Source organism: Panulirus ornatus, chromosome 69 (assembly GCF_036320965.1).
Source record: "Panulirus ornatus isolate Po-2019 chromosome 69, ASM3632096v1, whole genome shotgun sequence".
In the NCBI taxonomy this organism is placed as follows: domain Eukaryota; kingdom Metazoa; phylum Arthropoda; class Malacostraca; order Decapoda; family Palinuridae; genus Panulirus; species Panulirus ornatus.
In genome coordinates this window covers 20,727,727-20,753,525 of record NC_092292.1, presented here as the reverse complement: position 1 = coordinate 20,753,525, position 25,799 = coordinate 20,727,727, and the positions used below count along the sequence as shown (strand labels likewise).

Below are 25,799 nucleotides of genomic sequence, written 5' to 3'. Positions count from 1 at the left end.
AGGTCGTAACGTCGTGTTCGAGATGCTGATGAAGAACTCGCTCTGGCTTCCTCACTCATCTTCGTGTACGTACTCGCTCCTGGCTTTACCAGTATGTTTCTGATCGGTCGGTACTCCTCCCTCTTCTTCCTGTTTTGCTTGTTCATGGATAAAACCTTCGATAAGTCATTAATGAAGAAAACCTTCCTTACGTGTACACTGTGGAAACTTCGCTCATGTGTGCCTGAACAAAACCTCTTTGAACTGGGTATTCAAAGGCTCTGCCATAACTCTATACGGACAAAGCCATTGGTTGCTTTACAAGAACAGAATCAAATTCTTAGTTGTACCTGTAAAAAATAGCTGTACATGTTGAGCATCAATCCTTGATGCAGAAAAAGCTCTTTGATATATGTGAAGAAAACCTTTGCCGTACTTATGAAACAATGATGGTAGAAAGACGGTCGTTTTTAGACGTACTTTAAAACTTTGCTCTGTATCCTCTCACTAAGACACTCTCACAACCATGCGAAATAAAAAGAACTAATATAGAATTGAAACACAATCTCCATGACTCCATTGTGTATGGAAAAAGAAACATTACTGTAATGAACCTTGGCTAAGAACTTTACCTGGCCAACAGGATAGCTATATTTGCTGGTTAGTTTGTGTAGGCAAGAGGTTAACTTAATAGGCAAGAGATTAGCTTACATAGGCAAGAAGCTACCTTACAGTAGGCAACAGATTTGCCTCAATAGGTAAGTTATTTAGACATTGTAGATAAGAATGCCTTGTTCTGTGACCAGACTTTCCCTCAGCTAGACAGCAATAATTCTAATTATCTTTGAAGAAAGCTATCCTTAGCTGTTCTCTGTGGAGAATGCCATCGTAGCTGTAGGAACAAGAAATTATACTGAGAAGAACAAGAAAGTTTCCTATACTCAACTTTCATTGAAAAATGCAATTTTACATCAGATCGTTGTAATTATGTAGAAAAATTTTCAAATTAACAAGACAGCACTAGTTAAAGGGCTTTAGAAAAATCTTTTTAGAAAGAAGCTAAACCTCCTTAGCTAAACCTCCTTAGCTAAACCTCCTTAGCTAAACCTTCTTAGCTTAACAATGAATCAAACTTACCAAACCATAAATCTTAGAAACTTAGCTTAGTTGTTCTCGGATAAGACTAGTTAAGTTATACATTAATTAAATTATCTTAGATAAACACGAATAAAACTAGCTATGCTATACCCGGATAAATTTGGTTTTGCTGTACATGAACAAAACTAGCTTAGCTATACAAAAATATTTAGCTCAGCTGCACAGTACACTCAGCTAGACATATATCTGGTTTTTGAATTCCACTGTACAGAAGACTGTACGATGTATACATACACATCTCCGCAACCTTCCCTGAGTACTATGGCTGCACAGGACATTCTACGATGTATATATATAAATCTCTTGAATAAGTTTCTCATTCGCTGTACACCATAGCTGTACAGAACACTCTACATAGTACATATTCACGTCTAGACAACCTTTTCGCCAGTGACACAAAGAACACCAATGTATACATTTTCCAAAGCAATTTCCCTGGAGTTAACTTGGATGTAGAAGACATCTCAAAATGTTTATCTTCCATAGACTTTCTGTTGTACGAAACAAATGTACAATACATGATGACGTGAATCCCCCTGCTGTACACCATCGCTGAAGGGGACTCTGACAAGTACACCAACCGTACAACGTCCTCTTTGAGTACCACCACTGCACAGATCACTAAGATATGCTTCACTAGGACGCTACCTTCCTGTACACCAGTGTTGTGCAGAACATCGTGAGATGCACATGTCCTGTTAGGCCTCTTCTGTGTACATTACAGCCGTAGAGATTACAGATATGCACATCTGGACAATCTCTCCGTGTACATCATCTGTACAAAACACACAAAGATGTACATCTCCAGGAAATCCTCTCCCTCCCTGTGCATCACGACTGCAGAAAACATCGAGACGTACATGTCCTGTGCAATCCCCCCTTCCCTGTACACCACTGCTGTAGAGAACACTGAGATGTACATCTCCCGGGCAGCCTCGCGCTGTACGCGGCCGCTGTACAGAACACAGCGCCGCTTCGCCGTCGTGCCGCTATCCCCCGCTGACTCTACACAACTGCTAAGCCAATTCATCAGTTATCTCCTCTGAGTAATTTATCTGACGAGGCCATACAATCCTTCCTGTTTGCGTATACGTAAGTCTGTCTATCCTGCTATCTATCTCTCCGCCTGTCTGACTGCTGCGCCTCCTCCTCTGCTAGGACACTTTGCGACGCCTCACTCAGACCTGACAGGTTCCCGCGTGTGAGATGTGTCTGGACACTGTAAGCAAAATTAAGAATCTCTGGAGGTACTTTAGCAGAAGCGGAAACGTACGGATGATTTACCTTCTCTTCCCCAGCCTGGCTTTTGTGGCCTATTGTGCACGTGGGGACGCTCCCTGCACACATTGGCACGGATCTATACCCCGACGGTACGCCCCTTGAACATAATTGGCACGACCCAGGAGCACGGCGTTGCACCCCGTTAACAGAAACGTGCAATCTCTTACCACGGCAGTGTGTCCCTTGAACACAAGACTGGGACACTTGGGCACGACGGTACGCCCTTTGATCACAGAGGTACGGCCCTCTAGCACGAAGATACTCAAGGTCACGCCGTTGTGATCAAAGGTCGTACCGTCATGCTCAAGGGTCGTACCGTCATACTCAAGGGTCGTACCGTCATGCTCAAAGGTCGTACCGTCGTGCTCAAGGGTCATACAGTCATGCTCAAAGGTCGTACAGTCATGCTCAGGGGTCGTACCGTCATGCTCAAGGGTCGTACCGTCATGCTCAAGGGTCGTACCGTCATGCTCAAGAGTCGTACGATGTTCATCAGGGAGTTAAAGATATCTCGACACCTGTAAATGATTGAGTAAACCGAACACGGGCGACGTAAAATATTTACACACTTCGTCTATGGTTATTTTGTTTTTTCACGTACAATGTTTGCTGGCTATGAGAGTTTGATGGTCCAGAATACCTGTTTAGCTGTGCCACAAAGTTATTTCTTTAATTCTAAACTTCAGTGCTCGGAAGCCCCTCTTAAGTTTTGACCTATCCATGTCGGGTGAAACTGAACTAAGATGAAACAAATCAGGAAGACGTGAGAAAATTAGAAGGACATTCACATAAGAAATTCAGATTTTTCTGATGTTCAACACTTTTGAGATATCAAAAAAAAAAAAGAAGCAAAATATGTTACCCTGGTTTTAAACCTTCGTTTTGTTCTCTTTCTTTGCACCGGATGTGTGGTTTTATTCGGCCCAGAACATATACCACGATGACAAAAGTCGATTCCTTTTTATATTCCTAAACAACGGAATAACCAAGTTTACATTTTCTTTTTTTTTGTGGGGGTTTGGAATGTGGATAAGTGGTGTTGGGGGGGGGGGGGTTATATCTGGATGTTATAGGATATTTAAATCATCTAATTTTTTTTCACTTCCATTAAGTATATCAACAGAGAATTTCTAGTAATGTGGTGCTCAAAATTTTGATCGCCGTTTCCTGCTTTATCGAGGCAGCATCAGGAACAGTAGATGAGCGGCCTCATTTGCTCTCATTTACTCTCTTTTATACACAGACGATAAACGACAGAATGTCTTTCCATACCTGATGATATCAAGAACATGTTCTTCGGATCTCAGATTTGTTCTTTTCCTAATCCTATGAAACTGTTTTACTTCGTTGTAAATAAGATGAAATGATTAACTTAAGAAATATAATCTTCGATTATCTTGATGACAAAAACATGAAAATGAATTTCATAAAGACTATGAACTTGAGATTATCTTGTTAAGAAAGTTAGATAAGATTAGACTGTGTTAGAATGTGTTCACTACTCTATATAGTTAGAAGACGTGACACGTATCATTCGCATAATCCTCTAAAATAATATGAGACACATTTATATAATCTGGAAACAAAAAACGTACATTTGTATACGTCACAAAAAATATAGAGACTTTTTAATGTTGAACATATCAGAACATTTGTCCACTTGAGCCATAATCATGATTTCTGATGATAACAGACACTAAAATAAGCCAAAGGATTATATCATCGGAAACATGACAGTCTTTTTTCTTTTCTTTCTCTTCGACGGAACAAGAAAATTTTAACATAAAAGGTCGAGACTTTTGTGGATTTTTCTCTGTTACCGGCCAGCATGGCGTCCGTTTTTCCATGTTCCTTTTTTATTTTTTTTATCCTAAAGCTCAAGATGTTTGACTTTTTTATATCCATACCACGAAACAGCTCTTTTCGTTCATGAATTTATTCCTTTTTTCGTAATCCTGTTTATATAGGATGTAGGAGACACTATTATCAACATTATCTTTTCGTAGGTAAAGACAGTTGTCTCGCCAAAAGTGTTGACAGTCACTTTTTTTTCAGCAATGAATATCTGGTTTTGGATCCTTACGTCCTCAGCTCTGAAGAGTTGAATACCAATCTTTAGACATCGTAAGAATAAAATACTAGGTCCCTCATACCAGAGGACTGGAATGTCTTTTCTCTAACGTTGAATAATTGGCAAAACAATTCTTGAACCTCGTAAGATTAGATTATCAAGTCTGTAAATCTAGATGACCAAAATCTAAACTCTGTCATACCGGAAGATTCACGTATCAGTTTGTAACACTGGATGATTCATTCATCTGTTCATTAACACAGAAACATTCTAATATCAGTTTTGTAACACTGGATGATTCATTCATTTGTACATTAACACAGAAACATTCCAATATCAGTTTTGTAACACTGGATGATTCATTTATGTGTTCCTTAACATAGAAACATTCTAATATCAGTTTTGTAACACTGGATGATTCATTCATCTGTTCATCAACACAGAAACATTCTAACATCAGTTTTGTAACACTGGATGATTCATTTATGTGTTCCTTAACACAGAAACATTCTAATATCAGTTTTGTAACACTGGATGATTCATTCATCTGTTCATCAACACAGAAACATTCTAATATCAGTTTTGTAACACTGGATGATTCGAATATTAGTTTTATGATATACGAAGATTCGAATATCAACCATGTAACACCTGAAGATTCGCAAATCAACTCTGTAGCACCTAAAGATTCTCTTATCGACCCTATAACAACCGGAAGATTCGAGTAACAACTCTGCAAGATCGGAAGATCCGAATATCAGTGCTGTAACACAGGGAGATTTGAATCCTAGCTTTTCAACACCAGCAGCCATGAGGTCTCAACTTCTTTCGTATTTTTGAGCTGAACTGAATGAAGTGTGTCAGTTCCGTACTGGTACAATACTATTCGACTGTTTCATATACCAAGACATATACTGTATTCCGGTTTCATTTTTCATTTTTTTTCTTTCATTCACAATAGTGAGGGATTGTTGTTGTCTTTGTTGTTGTTTTTCTTATTGTTTATTTACCAAGACCGTAAACAACCTTCGCTTGCTTACTGTAAACAGTCAAGATGCTTTGACCAAAGATGTATGTCTATATGTATGTGTTTCTCCATATATGTGTATGATTATTTCTCTGTTTGTGTACACACACACACACACACACACACATATATATATATATATATATATATATATATATATATATATATATATATATATATATATATATATATATATATATATATATATATATATATATATATATATATATATATATATATATATATATATACATATGTGTGTGTGTGTGTGTGTGTGTGTGTGTGTGTGTGTGTGTGTGTGTGTGTGTACTTCTATCACAGAATGTCTCCCTCGTGATCTATTAAGCCACAAGGAGCAGTATGATCCAGCCTTACCATGAAGAACACCCGACTAATTCTTCACTTAACTCAGATAATCCACGACGCAATCTGTTCTTCTGGACACCAGCAGGAATAGTGTGCTTACCTTGCTGTCTAAAATGTTCTTTTCCATCAATCAGCAAAAATAACGTTTCTCTGATTCTTGACCAAATGTCTTGAAATTTGTTTTGTCGGATCTTGGTTCAACCCACTCTTGCTTCTTCTCCTTATATATCATCATTCTCCCATGAAGATCCTTTAATGGAATTCATGGGATCAAAATACAAACATATAAACGAATACTTTGGGCTGAAGTTTCTTGTAGTCTTAGTAAACTGAAGCAAAACACTGTACACAGATAGCTTCCCTCTGGTGCCACACAATGCACGGGATCAGTTTGTGATCTGAGATGTTCTTCTAACCTGTATGGGTCAAGGTCACTATAAAACACATCAATTTTACTTTTAGTTTTCGTTCAATATTTGGTCGAAAGTCTTTATATATTCACTTCATCAAGTTTGTGACTACAGTTAGTCAGTTCACTAAATACAATCACAATCATTTCAATCCTTTATTACGTCGATCCTTCTGGTTACATAACAATTTACCTCCAACCTCTCTCGTCTTCCCTTTAGTGCGATGAAATAATACTTTAAGTATGATGACGTAATCCCCTGAGTATAATGATATAACGCTCTATATAATGACTGAATAATATAATCCCTCAATGAAATCTTCAGGATCCTTCAGAGAACACTAGACTTACCATGTGTTTGTTAGTCTCTCACTGGTCTGGACGCAAGAATAATTGGTGTCAATATCTGAGGAGGAAACATTACTGTAATACCGTTGAAATGAAATCAAGAAACTGCGAGAATTTTTACGTAATTTGTTATGAAATTGAAGACATTTATCAATGTTATATTGGGCATACATCAAAGTATCCTTTTATCGATATTGTAATTGAGAAATACTTTGATTAAATGAATATATCCAAGGATGAATGTATTAGTCAATGTACAAACTGTTAACGTCAATCATGCTATACAAGTGTAGGTTGTAAACCATGACTGTTTACATTAGATGTATAAATATATGACGTAGATAAAGAAATTTTCTCAAGATTACGACCAATCATGGAGCATGATTTGAAGAGAGTCAGTCATGAAATACATTTATTCAAGTGAAAAAAGTGAATAAATACCCTCGTTCGTGTATACAAGAGAATGAATACACTGGTTGGAATATATACAAGTAAATATGATTTACATTTATTGTACCCTAAGTATAGTCTATAATCAAAGGATCACAGACATATATGCTAGCTTTTAGATGCTTATAGTAAAAGTTTATCAATTCACAATTAGAAAAAATACAGCAACGTAGTTTGATATGGTTCTTTTAAATTTGGTTACAGTCTTAATGTTCATATACTTGAGGGAATGTCGATCAATACATTTCAATACTGATGGCGAGATTTTCACAAACCTCAAGTCTGTCAGTTTCGACTGATGAAAATACTTAACAGAAAGAACCTGACCTAACCTGTGTACTGTACAGGGGACGCCGGAACCCCTCTGGAAATTGACCCAAATCTAGACAGAAAAAGCGCGTGTTGAGGATGGTGTCTTGACTTTTGTGAAGGATGCTGAACGACTGCGAAAACTGCTGACCCGATTTCCCGTTCTGCTGAGTTGAACGCTGAGGCGCTGAGGGTCTGTGGTTCTGCTGAGGCTAATGTTGACCTACTGATACTAGTCACCATACTGAGTGGAGGCTAACTGTTGCCCGATTACTGAGAAAAGCCTTGATTCCTGAGACAGAAGATGGTCTTGTGTAATTAACCCTCAGATACTGAGGAAAGTATGTGTTGACCATTAAGGTTGTGCACTGAGGCAAACTTCTACTTAGCTGGTTACTGGTCTGCTGAGGAAAAGCTTGCCTACCAATGAAAAATGTAATCGTTTACTGAGAATATTTCTTTTTCATCAGAAAATCTTGACTCGTCAGGAAATATGACGTTAGCTGTGAAATGAGAGAGTAATGTCTTCGAAAAGAAAATTTCCGATTGGTTGAGAAATATATTTGTTAGCTGAGAAAAAGTTTAGTATTAAAATGGACGGCCGGTCAGCTGAGAAATATTCCTGTTAACAAAGACACATTTTCTCTTGTTCGGAAAGATTGTTGGGCTCATGAAAAATGCGCTTGTTAACAAAGAAAAGATTTCATTTATTCGGTGAAAATTCCGTTCTGCTGAGAAAAATTTTGGCGACTCAAAAAAAAAATTAATGATTTCTTCTGAAACACATGAAGTTTGCTGAGAGATGTGTTCGCTGACTGCGAGCAGTCTGGTGTATGCTGAGAGATTATACTTGTTTTCCGAGGGAAACTTTGAATTGTAGAACAGCAGAAGCTTTGTGATTTACGAAGAAACAACTGAAGGTTCAGTCATGTGAAGCAGCGAGGCAATGAGACTATCGCTCCACGTCTTCTGACTCAAGTGAATCACGAATCCTGGGTTCATATGAATCGCTGAGGTGAATATGCGATTCTGTGTTGTGCTCCTGGTTTACTGAGACACACACACACACACACACACACACACATATATATATATATATATATATATATATATATATATATATATATATATATATATATATATATATATATATATATATATATATAAATGATTTATTATCATACATGAAAAAACCTCCTTCAATCGAAGAAATGAAAAAGTTAAAATACAGGTGGACGTAAGTCTGTATACATATAAAGAGAGATAGATAGATAGATAGAAAAACAAAGAAAATAGATACATAGATAGCTAGTTAGCCGAGCAAGTAACTAGCACATGTGATGGAGAGAGTAATACCATCATTAGGAAAACGAAAGATCTTTTTTCGTCTGCAATTAGCGATGCGTGCTGAGGACTTGGTGCTCTGTCAGATCAGAGGAGGGAATAGCACAGGGCATGAGGGTCTAGGAGTGAGGGAGGCAAGTGGGTCTTGAAATGACACTCAGCACAGGTGATACAGAGGGAAGGAAGCATAACTCTCCTGAGAAATACCTGGAAGAGGAGATACTGATTCTACAAAGCAATGTTACGTGAAATATTTCTTCTGAGTTGAGTCATTGTGGTCTGTATGCTTTGTAGGAAGTATTCCAGGATTAGATATAGCTGTGGGTGAGGAACTAGGAACATTATGAATGCTAGAAACGAGTTCATTAAAACTAGACACACCTGGAAAGCAGTCAGAGAACACTCATCCTTGAGGGGAGCGTTCCATGGGAAACATTTGTCCTGGTAATTGCGGGCAAACTGGAAATCAGACAGAAGTGAACACTACTCAAGAAAGCAAATCAATGGAGAGAAAAGCACCTTAATGTTTGATATTAGACCTTCAATCCGTAGTAACTAGGCAGTTTACTAGCATGTTATCAAAGCCTTCTGTTAAGTCGCCAGATAAGAATGAAATGTAGTGATATGAGGACTGGCCAGCTGGCGGAAATGATATTAACATGTCAGTTTGATCGGTGGTAGTAAGATGCAGAGGTGTGTGTTGAACGAGAGGTATGGTTGATGAAGAAGGTGTTAACGAGAAGAAGAATGACGAAGGTAATGTTAATGATGATGGTGGTTTTAACACGAAGAATGGATGATGACGACAGTATTAACGGAAGAGTATATGTATATATATATATATATATATATATATATATATATAGATAGACAGATAGATAAATAGATAGATAGATAGATAGATACATGCACACATACATACATACATACATGCATGATACATACATATATATTTATATATATATCTGCAAGCATAAGAATAATGATGGGCATGAGGAAAGCGGATGATATCCATGATATAAGCTAATGGACGCACTCAAAACACACTCCACACAAGCCAAGGGTACGAGACTATGCTCACGGGACTCGCCACCTCTCGAGACAATCACACACCGAACACACCTACACAGAATGAGAGGCAAAATGTAAACAATATTCTGATAAACGTAGGAAACATAGATAGAGAGAGAAAGAGGAAGAGAGAGAGAAGGAAAAAGAGGTTTTGGTAGAGAGTAGGATTTGGAAAGAGAGTTGAGGAGGGGATGATACACGTGAAGGGGGAGAGGGTTAGGGGGAAGGGGGGGTTAGGGGGGAAGAGGGGGGGCTATAAAGGGTAGATTGATTCTGTGAAATAGGAGGAGGGCGACTGGCCGCGCCATGAATAGGAAAATTCATGCAGAGATATAGAAATAAAGAGAAACGGCGGAAAAATGGAACGACGCATGAAGCACATAGAGTGAGAGTGTGTGTGGGAGAGAGAGAGAGAGAGAGAGAGAGAGAGAGAGAGAGAGAGAGAGGGGGGGGATTGTAGGGGCTGTGTATGTGTGTATATGTGTACGTACCTACGAGCACTCAGTGCAACACTTCAGAGAGAGAGAGAGAGAGGAATGTGATAGAACGAAAGAATAAGATAGTAAAAGAAAGGACGAAAAGCAAAGGATATAAAGAAAAGGAGAATGAATGAATAGATGAAAAGTAGAAAAGAGAAAACGAGAGAAAGTAGGGGATATAAGAAGAACTGAATGAAAGAGCAAAAGTATCGAAACAGAAGCAAAAATGCAAAATTAAAGACATGAGAGAGATGGAAAAAGAAGGGAATATACAGAAAGATAAAGAGGGAAATAGAGGAAGAAGAGAGCCAGTGTAAGGGAGGTGAGAGAGAGGGAGGGGGAGGTGGGGGGTGGATTTAAAGAGATGGGTTAGTGTGTGGATAAACAATGATAATATTTTATTGGCAGAACTACTGGTTCATGAAGAGGGGGGGATGGGGATGACGGGTGGGGGGGGTGAGAGAGGGAGGGATGGGGAGGGAGAGAGTGAAAGAGAGGGACATAGTGAGAGAAAGGGAAATAGAGGTGGAAGGATGGATGAGAGAGAGAGAGAGAGAGAGAGAGAGAGAGAGAGAGAGAGAGAGAGAGAGAGAGAGAGAGAGAGAGAGAGAGAGAGAGAGAGAGAGAGAGAGAGAGAGAGAGAGAGAGAGAGAGAGAGAGAGAGAGAGAGAGAGAGAGAGAGAGAGAGAGAGAGAGAGAGAGAGAGAGAGAGAGAGAGAGAGAGAGAGAGAGAGAGAGAGAGAGAGAGAGAGAGAGAGAGAGAGAGAGAGAGAGAGAGAGAGAGAGAGAGAGAGAGAGAGAGAGAGAGAGAGAGAGAGAGAGCAAAAACAATAAGCAAATAAATCAACATATATTAACGCTTATTCAAATTAATGTTAATTAGCGACAGATATTGTTTATTGTGTGTGTGTGTGTGTGTGTGTGTGTGTGTGTGTGTGTGTGTGTGTGTGTGTGTGTGTGTGTGTGTGCTCTCATGCAAACCGGTGCGTTGTATACAGTTTTAAAGATTAATAGAATGGATAGACTAATATATAAGCAGGCAGATATGTAGACAGATGTATAGACAGACTCTGCCACTATAGTGTATGGGACGGATAGAAAGAGAGATAGACAGATAGATAATTTGATAGATGGGGCGGGTGTGTGGTTGTGCATGGCGGATCAATACGATGATAACTTTATATAATTAATTTCATATAAAAATCTGCAATATTTACTGACTTAATATTTACCCGGGGTTATAGGACCCCAACCAAAGAGTAGATATATATAAAACCCGGAGAGAGAGAGAGAGAGAGAGAGAGAGAGAGAGAGAGAGAGAGAGAGAGAGAGAGAGAGAGAGAGAGAGAGAGAGAGAGAGAGAGAGAGAGAGAGAGAGAGAGAGAGAGAGAGAGAGAGAGAGAGGCGGTAGGTGAGGTCAGAGAAGGACGGTTACAATATAAAACAGACAGAGGAGAGGAGAGCGATATGCAGGAGGGGTCGGAAAGAGGGGGTGAGAGTGAAGGGGGAGAGTGGAGGGTAAGAGTGGAGGTTGGAGGGTGAGGTGGAGGGTGGAGGGTGAGCGTGGAGGGTGAGGGGACGTTCAGAGGGAGAGGGAGACAGACAGAATGCGATATCGGGTGAAAACAAAAAGCAAAAAATATCAAATATATATACAGAACTAAGCGGGGCCGGGTGAGGGAGTCGGAGCCACAGGGGCAGGGAGAGGCAGAGAGAGGCAGGAGAGGCAGGGAGAGGAAGGGAGAGGCAGGTCAGGCAGGGAAAAGCAAAAAGAGGCAGGGAGAGACAGGAAGAGAAAGGGAGAGTCAGAAAGGGTAGAGGGAGGCAGAGAAAGTGGTGGGAAGAAACTGGGAGTTTAGGGAGAGACTGGGAGGAATAGGGAGAAGCTGGAGAAATAGGGAGAGGCAGGAGGAGACTGGCAGGTATAGGGAGGGACTGGAAAAAGCAGAGAGAAGATAAGAAGAAGCATAAATGAGTTGGGAGAGATGGGGAGAGTCTAGAAGAGGTGAGGAGACACGAGGAGAGGTAGGGCTAGGCCGGGAGAGGCTGGAAAAGGAAAGGGAAATGTTAGAAGGGGTGGAAGAGGCAGGTAAAGCCTCTAAGAGGTTTGAGAGACAGGGAGAGCTGGGAGAGACAAGAATGAGGAGAGGCTGGGAGAGGCAGGGAGACCCACGCTGGGAGAGGCTGGGAGAGGTAGGGAGGGAAGGGGGATAAACAGAGAATCCGTGATGAGGGGAAGAGAGAGAGACGGAGAGATAAATGCACAAGTGGAAAACAGAGTGAGAGGTAAAGCCACGGATGGAGGGGACTGGGAAGCAGAGGAGGAGAGGATTTGGTGAGGGGAGAGTTGGGGGAGAGAGGGGAGAGGCAGAGAGAGTTGGGGAGAGCTGGGGGAAGTAGAGGAAAGGAGGGGCGAATTGGGGAGAGAGAGGGAGATGGAGAGAGAGGAGAGAGGTAGGGAGAGTTGGGGGGAGGGATGGAGGGGGGACAGGAGGAGTTGAGGAAGGAGGGAAAGGGAGGGAAAATCAGGGGGAGGGGAGAGGCAGAGGGAGTTAGGGAGGAGAGAGGGAAGAAGTGTTGGGGAAGGGTGGGGATAGGCAGGGGGAGGTGGGGGAAGTTGGGGATGACGAGAGAGAGAGAGAGAGAGAGAGAGAGAGAGAGAGAGAGAGAGAGAGAGAGAGAGAGAGAGAGAGAGAGAGAGAGAGAGAGAGAGAGAGAGAGAGAGAGAGGGAGGGAGAGAGACATAAGTGGAATACATAGTGAGAGGCAAAGCCGTTGGGGAGGGAGAGGGGGATTTAGCCGGTAGGATCGACATATGCCATGGACGAAATTCATTTTGGAATCATGCATGCTTTCCGCTCCCCCTTGCTAAGCCTGTGCTGATGATGACTGGGGCGGCAATCGTCATTTCAATCAGTCCACATTCCCCTCTGTGAATATGAAACTTTTATATCCAAACCTGTTTAATTAATTAAACGGGGGGTGAAATGCATCATACAGCAAAATGACCTTTTGGGGGGGAATTTCTTCCACCCCCCTCCCCCTCCCCCCACTCCCCAGATATGATAAGTCAAGACGGGGGTTGCCTCCTAACCATCTGTTTACGTGGGTTATCATGGTGGGCTGTTTGCCGTCGCTGGCTGTCGGGAGCGCATTGCCATAGTAACGCCCAGGGAATGCAGTTTGTGCATTCACTGACATATTGGCGAGGCTGTGCATTACACACACCACCCACCCACACCTCCCCATCCCCCTACTAAAGTACATATCACATGACGAATTTAATGATTCATGGCTTCTCTATCAGCTCATATTATCATTCCGTCCACAAATATGTATATGTATATTATATTCAATAGAGGATTTTAGGGGCGTAAGAGAGAGAGAGAGAGAGAGAGAGAGAGAGAGAGAGAGAGAGAGAGAGAGAGAGAGAGAGAGAGAGAGAGAGAGAGAGAGAGAGAGAGAGGAGTGTGAATGCAGAGAGCCGGTGGGGCAGGCAGCTCGCCAAGCATTTCCCGCATACACGCGCTTGCCCAGTGCATGGTCCGCTCAAGCGCCGCCTACATAAACATCCCGGCAAATAGATATTCAGTACAGAGCATCAATTATTACCCGTCATTATTGGTAGGGTGGGGGGGTGTCCCTCAAGGGCCAGCTCTTGTTCCGCTGCTCTAGGGGTTAGGGCAGCCCTCTAGTTGAGGGCTAGCCTGATATAACGTGAACTGGCGCTTGAGTTGGTGTTAGGAGGGGGAGGTTATGATGCTGCTGCTGCTGCTGTTGCTGCTGGTTGCCGGTGTTAGAAACATATGGTGTTAGATAGAGGCAGTGATAGTGCGAGCGGTGTGACGCGAGCGGTGTTAGATGGAGGTAATGTTAGTAATAGTGGTGTTAAGTACAGGAAGTTCTAGTACGACTGGTGTTAGATACGAGCGGTGTTTTGTATACAGTTGGTGTTAGATAAGTGGTATAGACATACACAGTGTTAGATATGGATGATGATATATATAGACGGAGTTAGATAAATGTGATGGTACTTCTACGCAATGTTAGATGTTCTCTTATAGATATGGTGGTGTAAAGAGTTCAACGTTAGATGTATTTGGATACAGAATGTGCCAGATGTGGATAGCATTAGATGAGCACAATCACAGACATGGTTGGTGTTATGTATAGCCGACGTTAGATAAAGAAAAGTATGATGAATGAACGATGTCACGTACTGATTGTGTTACATGCAAGTATTGTTACATACAGGCCATTTAGATATAGAGGCATTAGATACAGAGTGTGCTAGACATAAACATTGCTAGATGTTCAATAAAGTTACGTTATATACAGGTGTTAGATACATGTGGTGTCAGATAAAGGCGGTATCAGATACATATGTTAGTAGATATGGTGGTGTTAGATACAGAAGTATAATACACAGGGTAGTGTTAGATGCTGAATGCTGCTTGTATCTAACACCTGGTAATGGTTACAGAATGTCAGACACGGGAGTTTATAGATACAGGGTAATAGATACAGCGGATTTGGGTACGGACTGTTAGATACAGGGGATTCTAAGTACAATATATAGGATATAGGATGTCAGAACATTAAGTACAATATATAGGATATAGGATGTCAGAACAATAAGTACAATGTATAGGATATAGGATGTCAGAACATTAAGTACAATATATAGGATGTCAGAAAAAAATGCTTTAAGATACAGATGCTCTTAGATACACAACCTTATGCTACTAGTTAATATTAGAGAGAGATTTTGAGGCTAAGCTGATACTTGAATGGGATTTAACGCTTAAGGTGACCTCGATGAGCGCTTGAGACAAAGTATTTTAGAGAGGTCATGCTTGAGTTAGTGTTAGAGAGGGAGGTGTGGTGAAAGCCAGGCTTCATACATTAGTTGCCATTAGAGCAGCGATCAATAGGACCAGTCATGGGAAGGCCTCACTGGGCGGGCCATGGCAAGATCATTTTTCCATGAAATACATTTTCACCGACGATTAACATTTACGTTTCCGCTCAAGTGAAAGGCAATGGTTAAGTTAATGTTATAACAATGAGGTTCAGCAGAGTACTGTTGAAGGAAGGGAAAGGACGTTCATTCATAAGGTCGGAATGCACTGGGTTATGTGTGGGAAGAATCATCTGAATGCGCATGAGTGAGGCTAGGATGACACGCCTGTATGAACGATAGTCAGACTGTTTATCCACCTATGATCAGCCTCTTAAATGAGGATAAAAAAAAAGAGGTCAGGTCAGGTCAGGTCAGGTCAGGTCAGATGACAGTTAGGAAATGACCTGAGAATCATCGTCTCCCATTGACGTTAGGTCGGTCGTTGCACCATTGTATCAAGGGGTTTACATCCTTGAAAGAATGGTGACTCAACCATCGTTGGTTTCCCTGAACTCTTAGTGTGGGAGAACACTTTCTACCCAGTCATCATACTGGTCCTTGTTACCGAGGGTAACACTGATTGTTCCATGTGATACAAAGGTATTCTTACAAGCTATGATTTAAGGATTGAATTCTCCTGTTTCTTTAGTGTTAGATAAAACACATTTACCAGAAGCACAACCACTCGTTCCTGATTGCCCAAGTGTTCATATTAGAGGCTGTAAATCAACTTAAGTTCTTCATGGAAAACCTCTGACAACTCTAAATCAAATATAGATTATGCACATTGTTTCAAGCTTAGTTTTCTTTGTCAAAGAAAGTTTTACCGATCACAACGGTTTCTCATTCTTAGAATAGAATCATCTCATGAACCCGGAATGTTCTGTAAATACAGTTTTACTATTTACTATACTGAAAAAAGCACAAAGATATTGAAACAATGTTTCATACTAGTAACAGAGGCTACACCCGCTGGACGATATCATGTCTAATTCAAGAAGTCCCTTGTTACCTTCTGAGATTTTGTTAATGGTATGTATGTATGTATGTATGTATGTATGTACCCGTATATTCTTACATGCTCAAAAATGTTCACTGATATCTGAAAGTTATTAGTCATCTTAGAAAAAATTAGATTTTGTGGGGACAAATCATCTTGGCCGTCAGTAGTAGTAGTAGTAGTAGTGATTATGGTAGCAGTAGAAGCAGTAGTGACAGTAACAGTAGTAGCTTAATAATGGTAATGGTTTCTCTTTAAGGCTAAATCATCTCGTTCCACCTGCAGGCTGTAAGTGTGAATGGGAAACCATTCTTAAATGTTCAGCCAAGGTGTGTCTTCAGATCTTTATTGACTGCTTACTCGAGCCATTGTTCCCTATGAAACAATAGATACAATAAACATGGCCCTTGTATTCACAGACCTTTCAATTCCTTTTCTTTAAGAATGGTTAGGATACATACTCTTACATGAATTATGATATCAAAATGTTCTAAGAATCGTTAGATGTTTGTGATTGAAGGGTTGTCTAGTGAGAGATAATGCTTAAGGGATAGGTTAGTGGGAGATAATGTTTGAGGGACTATTTCATGAGGTATGATACTTAAGTGAGTGGTTGCTGGAAGAGACGTTTGTTTGATTAATTACTTCTTACGTTAAAATTCAATGTAGCGCTTGAGTTTGTGTTATGAGCGGCAGGTGGCGCTAAAATCAATGTGGTTTTTATCCAGTAAGTGTTCATAGAACAACCTCAAGGTCTCCTTGATATAAGTTTAGCAAGATCGTTTTTGTGCAAGAAATATGTTAGGAGTGGTGTTAGGAAACGTTTTGTGGCGTTAGAAAGATAAAGATCGTCTAGAAAGCTGTGTTGATATCTAAAAACAACTAAATTTGGATGGTGTTAGACAGAATGTTTGTATTAATGATAGTAGATTCAGCAGTAATTGGGTTGTAGTAGGAAAAAAGATTGATAGTGTTAAACTAAGAAATATGGATTACATTTCTAAAATGATCTTTTTGTGATGAGTTAGAAAGACAGGCAACGTTGAATTTAGTTTTAAGAAAGAAAAACCTATTTTCCCAAAGTAAGACAAAAGAACATACTGTGAATCATCTTAGTAATTGTTTTATTGTTAGAAAATTGGTAATGCTTAGATTTATGCTAAAACGTAACATTTATTATAGGTTTTACATTTCGTGGGTTCCGGTTTGGTTTAAAACCAGGCCTTGAGTGAAGTTAAAAAAAAAGGGTATAAAGGTAGGCAGAAGAGGAAGAATAATCTATGAATTTTGAGGTGGAGGACGCGCGCTTTCATCTAAAAACGGAAAAGTCTTAACTATCAGAAAGAACATGAAAAGATAAAGACTTCTAAAAGTTACAGGTGCGGGGAAAGAAACAGACATCACAGCAGTGTACCCTTGGGTTGCCGACTGCCACACAATAATCATATGATGCAGTGGTCTACCATGTGTTACGAGGGCTCAGTCATGGTGGAGAGATACCAACAGTGTAATGACTGTGTTCAAGTTAGAGGAAATATTCGTATCAGTCTTGGAAATGATGTATTGATCTAATGTGTTGATCCAAAGGTGTGTTTGTGTCAGAAGGACTGGAATTATTCTGGTTCACGGTAAGGGAAAAATAGGTCAAATAGTATGAAAGACAGACAGTGCCTGCATATTAGAATTAGAATTAGAATGATAGGTAATGTTTGGCTTGTGTTAGGGAGAGGGGGCAAGCGTGTGTGTGTGTGTGTTGATGTTAGAGAGAGAGTTTTGGTGCTGTTGCTGACACCAGCCGCTGATATTGCATTGGTAATTGAAGGAAGGGGTGGGCAGTGCATTCCTGGTGATGTGCTGGCCAATGTGACCCCTAGCGGCGGGGCGTGTGACGGTGGTGGGGGTTTTTGATGGTGGTGTTGGAGGTGTGACGCCGGTGGAGGGTTATGTGATGACGTGAGCTTGTGACGGTGGTGGTGAGGGTACGTGGTGATAGTGGGAGTTGGTGACGGTGATGGTGAGGGTGTGTGGTGATAGTGGGAGTTGGTGACGGTGGTGGTGAGGGTACGTGGTGACAGTGGGAGTTTGTGACGGTGATGGTGAGGGTGCGTGGTGATAGTGGGAGTTGGTGACGGTGGTGGGGGTGTTTGTTGGAGGACATGGTGGTGAATGGAGGGTTTGTTGGGGGATGTGACAGTGGCAGTGGGTTTAGTGACGGTGGTGCATGAGGTGTTGAAGAATGTAACGGTGATGGAGGTGTGTGTTGGAGGATGCGACGATGGTGGAAGATGTGGTGAAGGATGGGATGTGGTGGAGGATGTGGTGACGGATGTGTTTTCAGTAAATGTAAGGGAGGTAGAATGTCTGATGTCACTCTAACATTTCATCAATTATTATCATTAACATTATCATCAGTATTCAACATAATCATTATCACCTTTATAGATTTCATATCTGTTATCATTATCATTGTCATTATCATTATTCTTTCATTGGTATCATTATCATGATCATTATCGTCTTGCTTAAGTCATCATTAACATCCGGTTAGATCCTTCCTCATCATCAATAATTCCAAGATCATGAATAATTTGCCTCAGTTCATTAATACTTTTGTCAGTATTACCACCATAATTACCACCATTACTAAGATTCCACTGCAATCATCATAATTTCCATGATTAGGTAAATTGTGTGTGTGTGTGCGTGTGTGTGTGTGTGTGTGTGATTACTTTCGTCTTCCCCGTCACTGTTGTAAGACAAAAAGAATAGATTTGCGACAAGTAATAGTACGTAACCATCACGACAGCGGTGTCTTCTTACCTCAATTATATCTGGAAACCAGAGAGTGACCACCTGGTTAACCACAAGGAACAGCCAACACAAGTGACGGTTTCTTTCTCAGAGAAATCACGAGTTTAGTCTCAATTATTCATCTCGACAACCGGTATCGTAACGAGGCAAGAAATTACGAAAAGAAAGAAAGAAAAAACAACGCAGAGAAGACCTTTGCCAACAGCAAATTTTGGCGTAAAATGCTATGGTCTTGATAGCAGTGCTATAACGCTACCAGTTCTGGTGTATATAGAACATTTCAGAGCCACTAATAACAATATTGTTAACATGACGAAAATCATATTGCATCTGACAAATCCCTGATCTGTGTATAATGTTAGTGTGCCACTAGCAGCTCTCTCGTGTAGATGGCAAAGCCCTCATCCATCAGATGTGGTTCAGGGATAAATGGCAAAGTTTTGTTGCCACTAGCAACATTTTTTTGTCTGTGACGAAATCGAATCGCTACTTAAGGGTTAGCGGCAACTCTCTGGTCAAACGTTCTTGTATACAGTAATGATTCTCTTTGGCTAAGCAATTTTGGTCTTGGTGGCAACACACTGGTGTCAACAGTGTTGCTGCGGTGCCATGAACAACATCACTAGTTGCTGATGACAACATTCTGGTGTCAGTGTTAGCAGAAAAGAGAGGGACGCAACACTTCATCGCTAAAGGTCAAATTCTATTGCCACCAGCAACACTTCTGTGTTGGTCGGAACTCTTTAGTCCCCTAAGTAACTAGTATTTCACCAGTGACAACACACGAGTGTTGCTGGCAAACGTTCAGTTACTCCAGATAAGCGCAACGTTGGTGGCAATACAATGCTCATATCATCGCCAGCTTAAATACCTGATACTTTTGTCAGTTCCAGACGAAACGTCTGGTATTGCTGTCAGCACCAGCTTAAGCCCCTAGCAAAGTCTGCCAACGCCATAATAAATCAAACAACGCCAGCATAAATCCATGACACAGCTGCCAACGCCAGCATAAATCCATGACACAGCTGCCAACGCCAGCATAAATCCATGACACGAACTTCATATCTTAGTCTTTCCTTCGGCTTTATAACAGCTGTTGAGAATGGTCATTACTTGTCCATTACTTTAAGGGTCTGTACACAATGATGATTATGTACATCCAATGTATATAGTTACTAGTCTGTACGTCTTCCACCACAGCCATAAGCTCCACACAATGTACGTTTGCTGCGCATTTTGGTAAGATGGTGGATGACCATCACGTACTGTTCATGATTGGTATATAATGGTAAGATGATGTTAATGAGCAAGATGTTGTACATGGTTATAGAATACTCAAATGGCAGAAGACGTTTGTATAGAATGTCGAAATATTCTACATTACAGTTAAAACATTCGTCATAGCAGTGAAAAATTATGTTCAGCGGTTAAATACTCAGTATAACTATATAATTCTCCTACAGTGTTGAGATACTGCAAATATCAGTGAGATATTCCCTATATATAGCGGTGAAATGATCGTTATGACTATGAAAAATGCTATGTAGTACTGATAATGTCTGTATAGCAGTAATGTATTTTCCTTTAATGATAAGATGTTCTTTATAACGGTGAAACATTCTCCTACAGCAAAGAAATATTCTACACAGCGGTGAAATATTGTACACCGTAATGAAATATTCATGCATAGCGATGACACATTTTGCATAGCAGAGAATGATTCTGCATAGCGGTGATGTACTTTGCAGCACGGCAAAGCACTCTACAGTGAAATTTCTACATAACGGTGAAATACTCTACATAGATATTGTATATAGCTAATGGACACAGTGCATAGCGGTTAGACTATGAATACATCACACAGGTGATGCAAATAGCAGTCAGTCACAATACATAGCAGCTAACGATTGTACATAGCGAAGAGGTGCTACACATTGACGATCAGGTATCTACATAGTAGTTATGTGCTTTACATAGCATACACATGCTGTACATAGCGGCCAGATGCTGATAACAACGGCATCATCTTACATTACATAGCACTTATACGCTCTTGACTGCAGTCCTTTTTTTTGTGCATAGCCGTCAATATCCATGCATAGCAGTCAGGCATTTTATAGAGCGCTGAGCTGCGGTGTATGGCGACCAAACACAGTGCAAATCGCTCACGAAACTCCCTTGTTTATGGCTTTGTGACGCCTTTACAATAGTGTGTGTGTGTGTGTGTGTGTGTGTGTGTGTGTGTGTGTGTGTGACAAAGATCAAGTACGGAACGTTATATAACCTTTTTCGTAACGCTGGGCGCAACGAGGTCACCGGAAGTTTAAAGAAAACAAAGTAAAGTTGTCATATAGACAGCGTCGATCAGAGAGATTTCAGGGATATGGAGAGATCATGAAAGAGACATGGACTTACTGAGAAACAGACAGACGTGGGATTACTGGGAGAGATGTGAGAGAAAGTGACGAATGGCAGCTACGAGAGAGACGGAGAAGGACGGGAAGAGACGCAGGGCTGCTGAGAGATATGTGAGGATACTGCGAGATAAGAGACAATACGAGTATGACATGTTTTACTAGGAGAGTCAAAGGGGTACCATAAAGGTAGGGAAGCTGGGTCAAGTGATACCTAAAGACTTGTATGAAACTGATAAAAAATGTTATTGGACTTCGAGTGTCGTAGCAATTGAATGATATAAGTCAAGAGACTGATATACCGTTTGTAACGCAGGGAAAATTGAGATTTGTAGATATCTAAGATGCATCTATGATCACTGAAGGAAACATTCAGAAACAACAAGAAACGTAATTGAAATAAAAGCACGAATAACACTGTATAGAAAGAATGATGAAAAGATACAGGAATATTGAGAGAGAGAGAGAGAGAGAGAGAGAGAGAGAGAGAGAGAGAGAGAGAGAGAGAGAGAGAGAGAGAGAGAGAGAGAGAGAGAGAGAGAGAGAGAGAGAGAGAGACTAAAAACGTCTTTTAAGAACGCACAAATCGTCTTATCGTCTCATTGAAGCGCGCATGTATTCAGCCACAAGGACGGAAAGTGTAGAGTGTATTCAGGAGGCACCTGCAACACTGGGACAAGTTGAATCATTAAATCAAGATTTCCATAATTATATTTCAGTTAGTAATTTTCCTGATTCTCTCATCATCCCTCAATTTTTACCATTGGTTTTCAAGTTATATGATGAATCATGGACCCTCAGTTGTGTAATATCATTTTTCTTCTTTGTATTCTTAGATCACGAATATCTTATGATTACCTTCAGTTTTAGCAGCTTTTTGTGATTATTGACTCTGTTTTCTCCTCCATGTATTTGTACATTCACGGGTTTCTAATCATCTTGTGTACATGTTCTCTAATTTCATTTTCATACAATTTATTTCACCTTCTCATACTTATGTACATGTACTCTACTTCTGTTACTGTGTTATATGTAATTCTACGTACTTAACTCTCAGTAATACGTGGCTGCCACTTTTCTGCTCTTCTCACAAATATGTTTTAGAGAACAATGACCAAGTCTTAGAAGATGTGTTTATAGCCGGATCTTTACTCAATCTCTTTATGTTTTTTGCTTTGAATCAATTTACAAGAAATATCTCCAGACCTTCATCAGTTTGCATAGATAACCAAGACAGTTTCACGTGTGAGTCTCTGTAAATGATTGTCCCTGAGATATTAACTAGTTTTTTACATGTTTACGTACTGTGTCTTTGTAGAGCTATGTCTCTGTGTATATACTTGTGTGATAATTGTGATGTGTACATGCCTTTGTTATAGATTACCAATTTATGATTAGTCATTTGCACCGTATGGGAAGGTAGTGTTTACTCTCGTTGGAACCCCATCCCTTAAACCTTTTCTATTATCATACAACTTTCTAAACCTTTGTAAGGTATTCAGACTTACAGTTTCATTATTCAGTGTATTTCTTTCATCTACTACTCATACTATCAATGTACATCGTTACATCTTTTCTCATAAGTTTCCTGCTTACTTTCATGTTATGGCTTCTGGTTGTTCTCACCATACAACATACGAAGAACTGTTCACTGATTATGTCATCACTCTGGATTAGTATCTTAAAGGAACTGATCAACTCAACCCTCACTCTTCCTTCTTCCACGGTGGGCAAATTTGAGGCCTCTGTCCTTTCTGTGTAATTCAGTTCAGTTATTATTATACTGATGATATTGTACTGAGGTCTACTTATTATACTTATCTTTTTACTTGTATCTACTTATTTTCATATATCTAACAAGTAATGTGTTAGCTTCTACCTCACATTTTACATGTTTTATCAACATTCTGCTTATATCTTGATGGTATCCTGACAGTCAGGAGAATGCAATGAAAGAAGGAATGAATCCCGTCTTCCCTAGTTCTCTTCCAATTCAAGGAACAGGTCATTCTAAAGCGACCTCTTGACTTTGATATTAGGTCGGTCTATGTGATCAATTGACTTCGGAGAAAGGTCACGCTATGGAGACCTCCTTGAAGACAAGGGTGACCCATGGAGACCAACCTGACTTCAAGGAAATATTTCCTCTCATCTTGGTAACAGAACTTCATATTTTTCAACACTATAACGAATCTTCCTTTAACTGTTTTTCCTTTTGGTATGATACATCTACTAAGTATACTTCTACCATAGAATATAGAATGTGTTTTAGTCTCAGATGCGGTCATCGAGTTACCATATATATGTTATGTGGATGGTAATGTGTGTACTGTGAGTCTATTTCGATTTTAACTCCTTTAAAAGAAGGACTTGAAACACCATTACAGGATTTAAAGTTTGCACAACAGTATCCTTCAAAAAAAGAAATGTATCTTTGTCCTACGATCTGATGTCTTGGTGATGCCATCTGTTTTAGCCATCTTCCTATTGTTGCTATATCTACTATTATATATCACCATCATTGAAATGTCATTATCAGTTCCATTTTCATAACCGATACATTTGATTTTATATCATTTATCAATTGCTACTAGTTGCTGAAGATGTTGTTATTCTCTAACCATTGTTAGGTTGGGAATGTCATTATCATGATCACTTGGACACGAGCGACACATATTTGAAAAACGCTAAAGATATACCTATGTCTGTGTTGAAACCAGGCTCTGGCCTCTCTGACGAGTGGAAACATTGAAAAAACGATTTAGGGTTAAGATTGTGTGAGGCGCACTTTGAGAGGCTGAACTTGGAAAATCTAACGTTTGAATGCTTAAGAATCATCGTGTTATTTTTCTAGTTCTTGATTATGGTAATCTCTTTAGAGGAAAAATATATTTGTTGTATTTACTGAGTTTTCTTGAAATTTTTAGATGAATTAGAATCTCTTATTTTCATGGATAATTAGAATTGAAAGAAAAAGTATAGTAAACTTGTTGCTTTATATCATATTCATGAATGATAATGAGTCAGAATATTACGAACTTCAGGAATATGTACATATCACATTCATAATTCAAAAGGAAACAAATCATAGTATATATGAATATGGTTGTTGTACCTTCTGGCTCTGTGTCTTTTCAACATAAAGACAATCGAAAGTTTATGTTTACTTCTAGGATTAAGAACCTCTGCTATAGTTAAGAGTTTGCGTAGATAGTTACATGTATGTGATTCATCAATGGAACTCAATGATAAACAAAGTCGTTCATTGTAATAACGTTATTATCATTACTGAATAATTCATGTGTGTGTGTGTGTGTGTGTGTGTGTGTGTATGTGTGTGTGTGTGTGTGTGTGTGTGTGTGTGTGTGTGTGTGTGTGTGTGTGTGTGTGTGTGTTTAATTACCTATCTGTCCTTTACGAAGAGTTCTACACATCATGAGGCCCTGTGTATCATGTACTTTTTGTATCCTCAAAAAGATTAATAAATCATTGTAAGTTGACTTTATTCAGAGCATCATTGCGTAGACCATTCTAGCCAGACGGATGTGATCATCATCATGTCTTACGTACAGTTACGTACATGAATGTGACGTTAGGTAGAAACAAGCGGGTTTCCCTTCTTATTAATTCTCTTTCGTGAGGGAACTGGTCCGTGCCACTGATACAGCGGGTACATGTGTGTCGTATGGTTATTTCCTCTGATAAACTACTCGTGAAGATGTGAGCAAATATCCTTATTGAATAAAAGAGAAAAAAAAGAATATAACTCAGCAGCTACGTGCCTTTCCCTGGTAAGACATTATTGTTGTATTGTAAGTAAATTTGTTTTGGAATGAAAAGTCTTTATATCTGAGAAATCAAGAAAATGAATGACCAATGATTAGAATTTTGATTTTCATTATAGTGAAAGTTGCAAAGGGAATTGAATATAGCAACTGTCTAATGTATCTCCAGGAAGTTATCATGATACCAAATATCAACTCTTAGTGTAAACAAAAAATACTCAAAAGTATTGATGAAATTTAAACGTTAAGTGAGCATACTTTACAGTATGTAGCAGAAATGTAAAGACTTATGGATGAGAAAACAAGATAATCGTATTGTTAGATAATGATGATCATTTTCCATTGTGTTATGAATCAGTGGAGCAAACAATCCGGTACTTACGTATATCTTCAGTAAATTACGACAAACGGATCTGAAGACCTGGCTTCCATGGCTGATGAACCTGAAAAAAAAATGTTATTCTTAATTAACTGGTCACACTTCTACAGCCGAAAAGTTTTTAATCACAGCTTTTAATATGAATTGAGGAGAACGTTAAGAAACATTAAGAAAAATGCAGACTTGTATATTACAAAATCAATCGAAACATGAAT

General features: G+C 39.7%; 1 long non-coding RNA gene across 2 annotated transcripts in view; it reads right to left on the bottom strand.

The window, feature by feature from the left end:
• The window catches only part of LOC139747622 (uncharacterized), a 212,106-nt gene that overhangs the window by 28,680 nt on the left and 157,627 nt on the right, over positions 1-25,799 (bottom strand). For both annotated transcript variants that reach the window (XR_011712424.1, XR_011712423.1), the window contains exon 3: positions 25,588-25,648. This is a non-coding gene — a long non-coding RNA (uncharacterized lncRNA). The remainder of the gene's footprint in view (positions 1-25,587; positions 25,649-25,799) is intronic.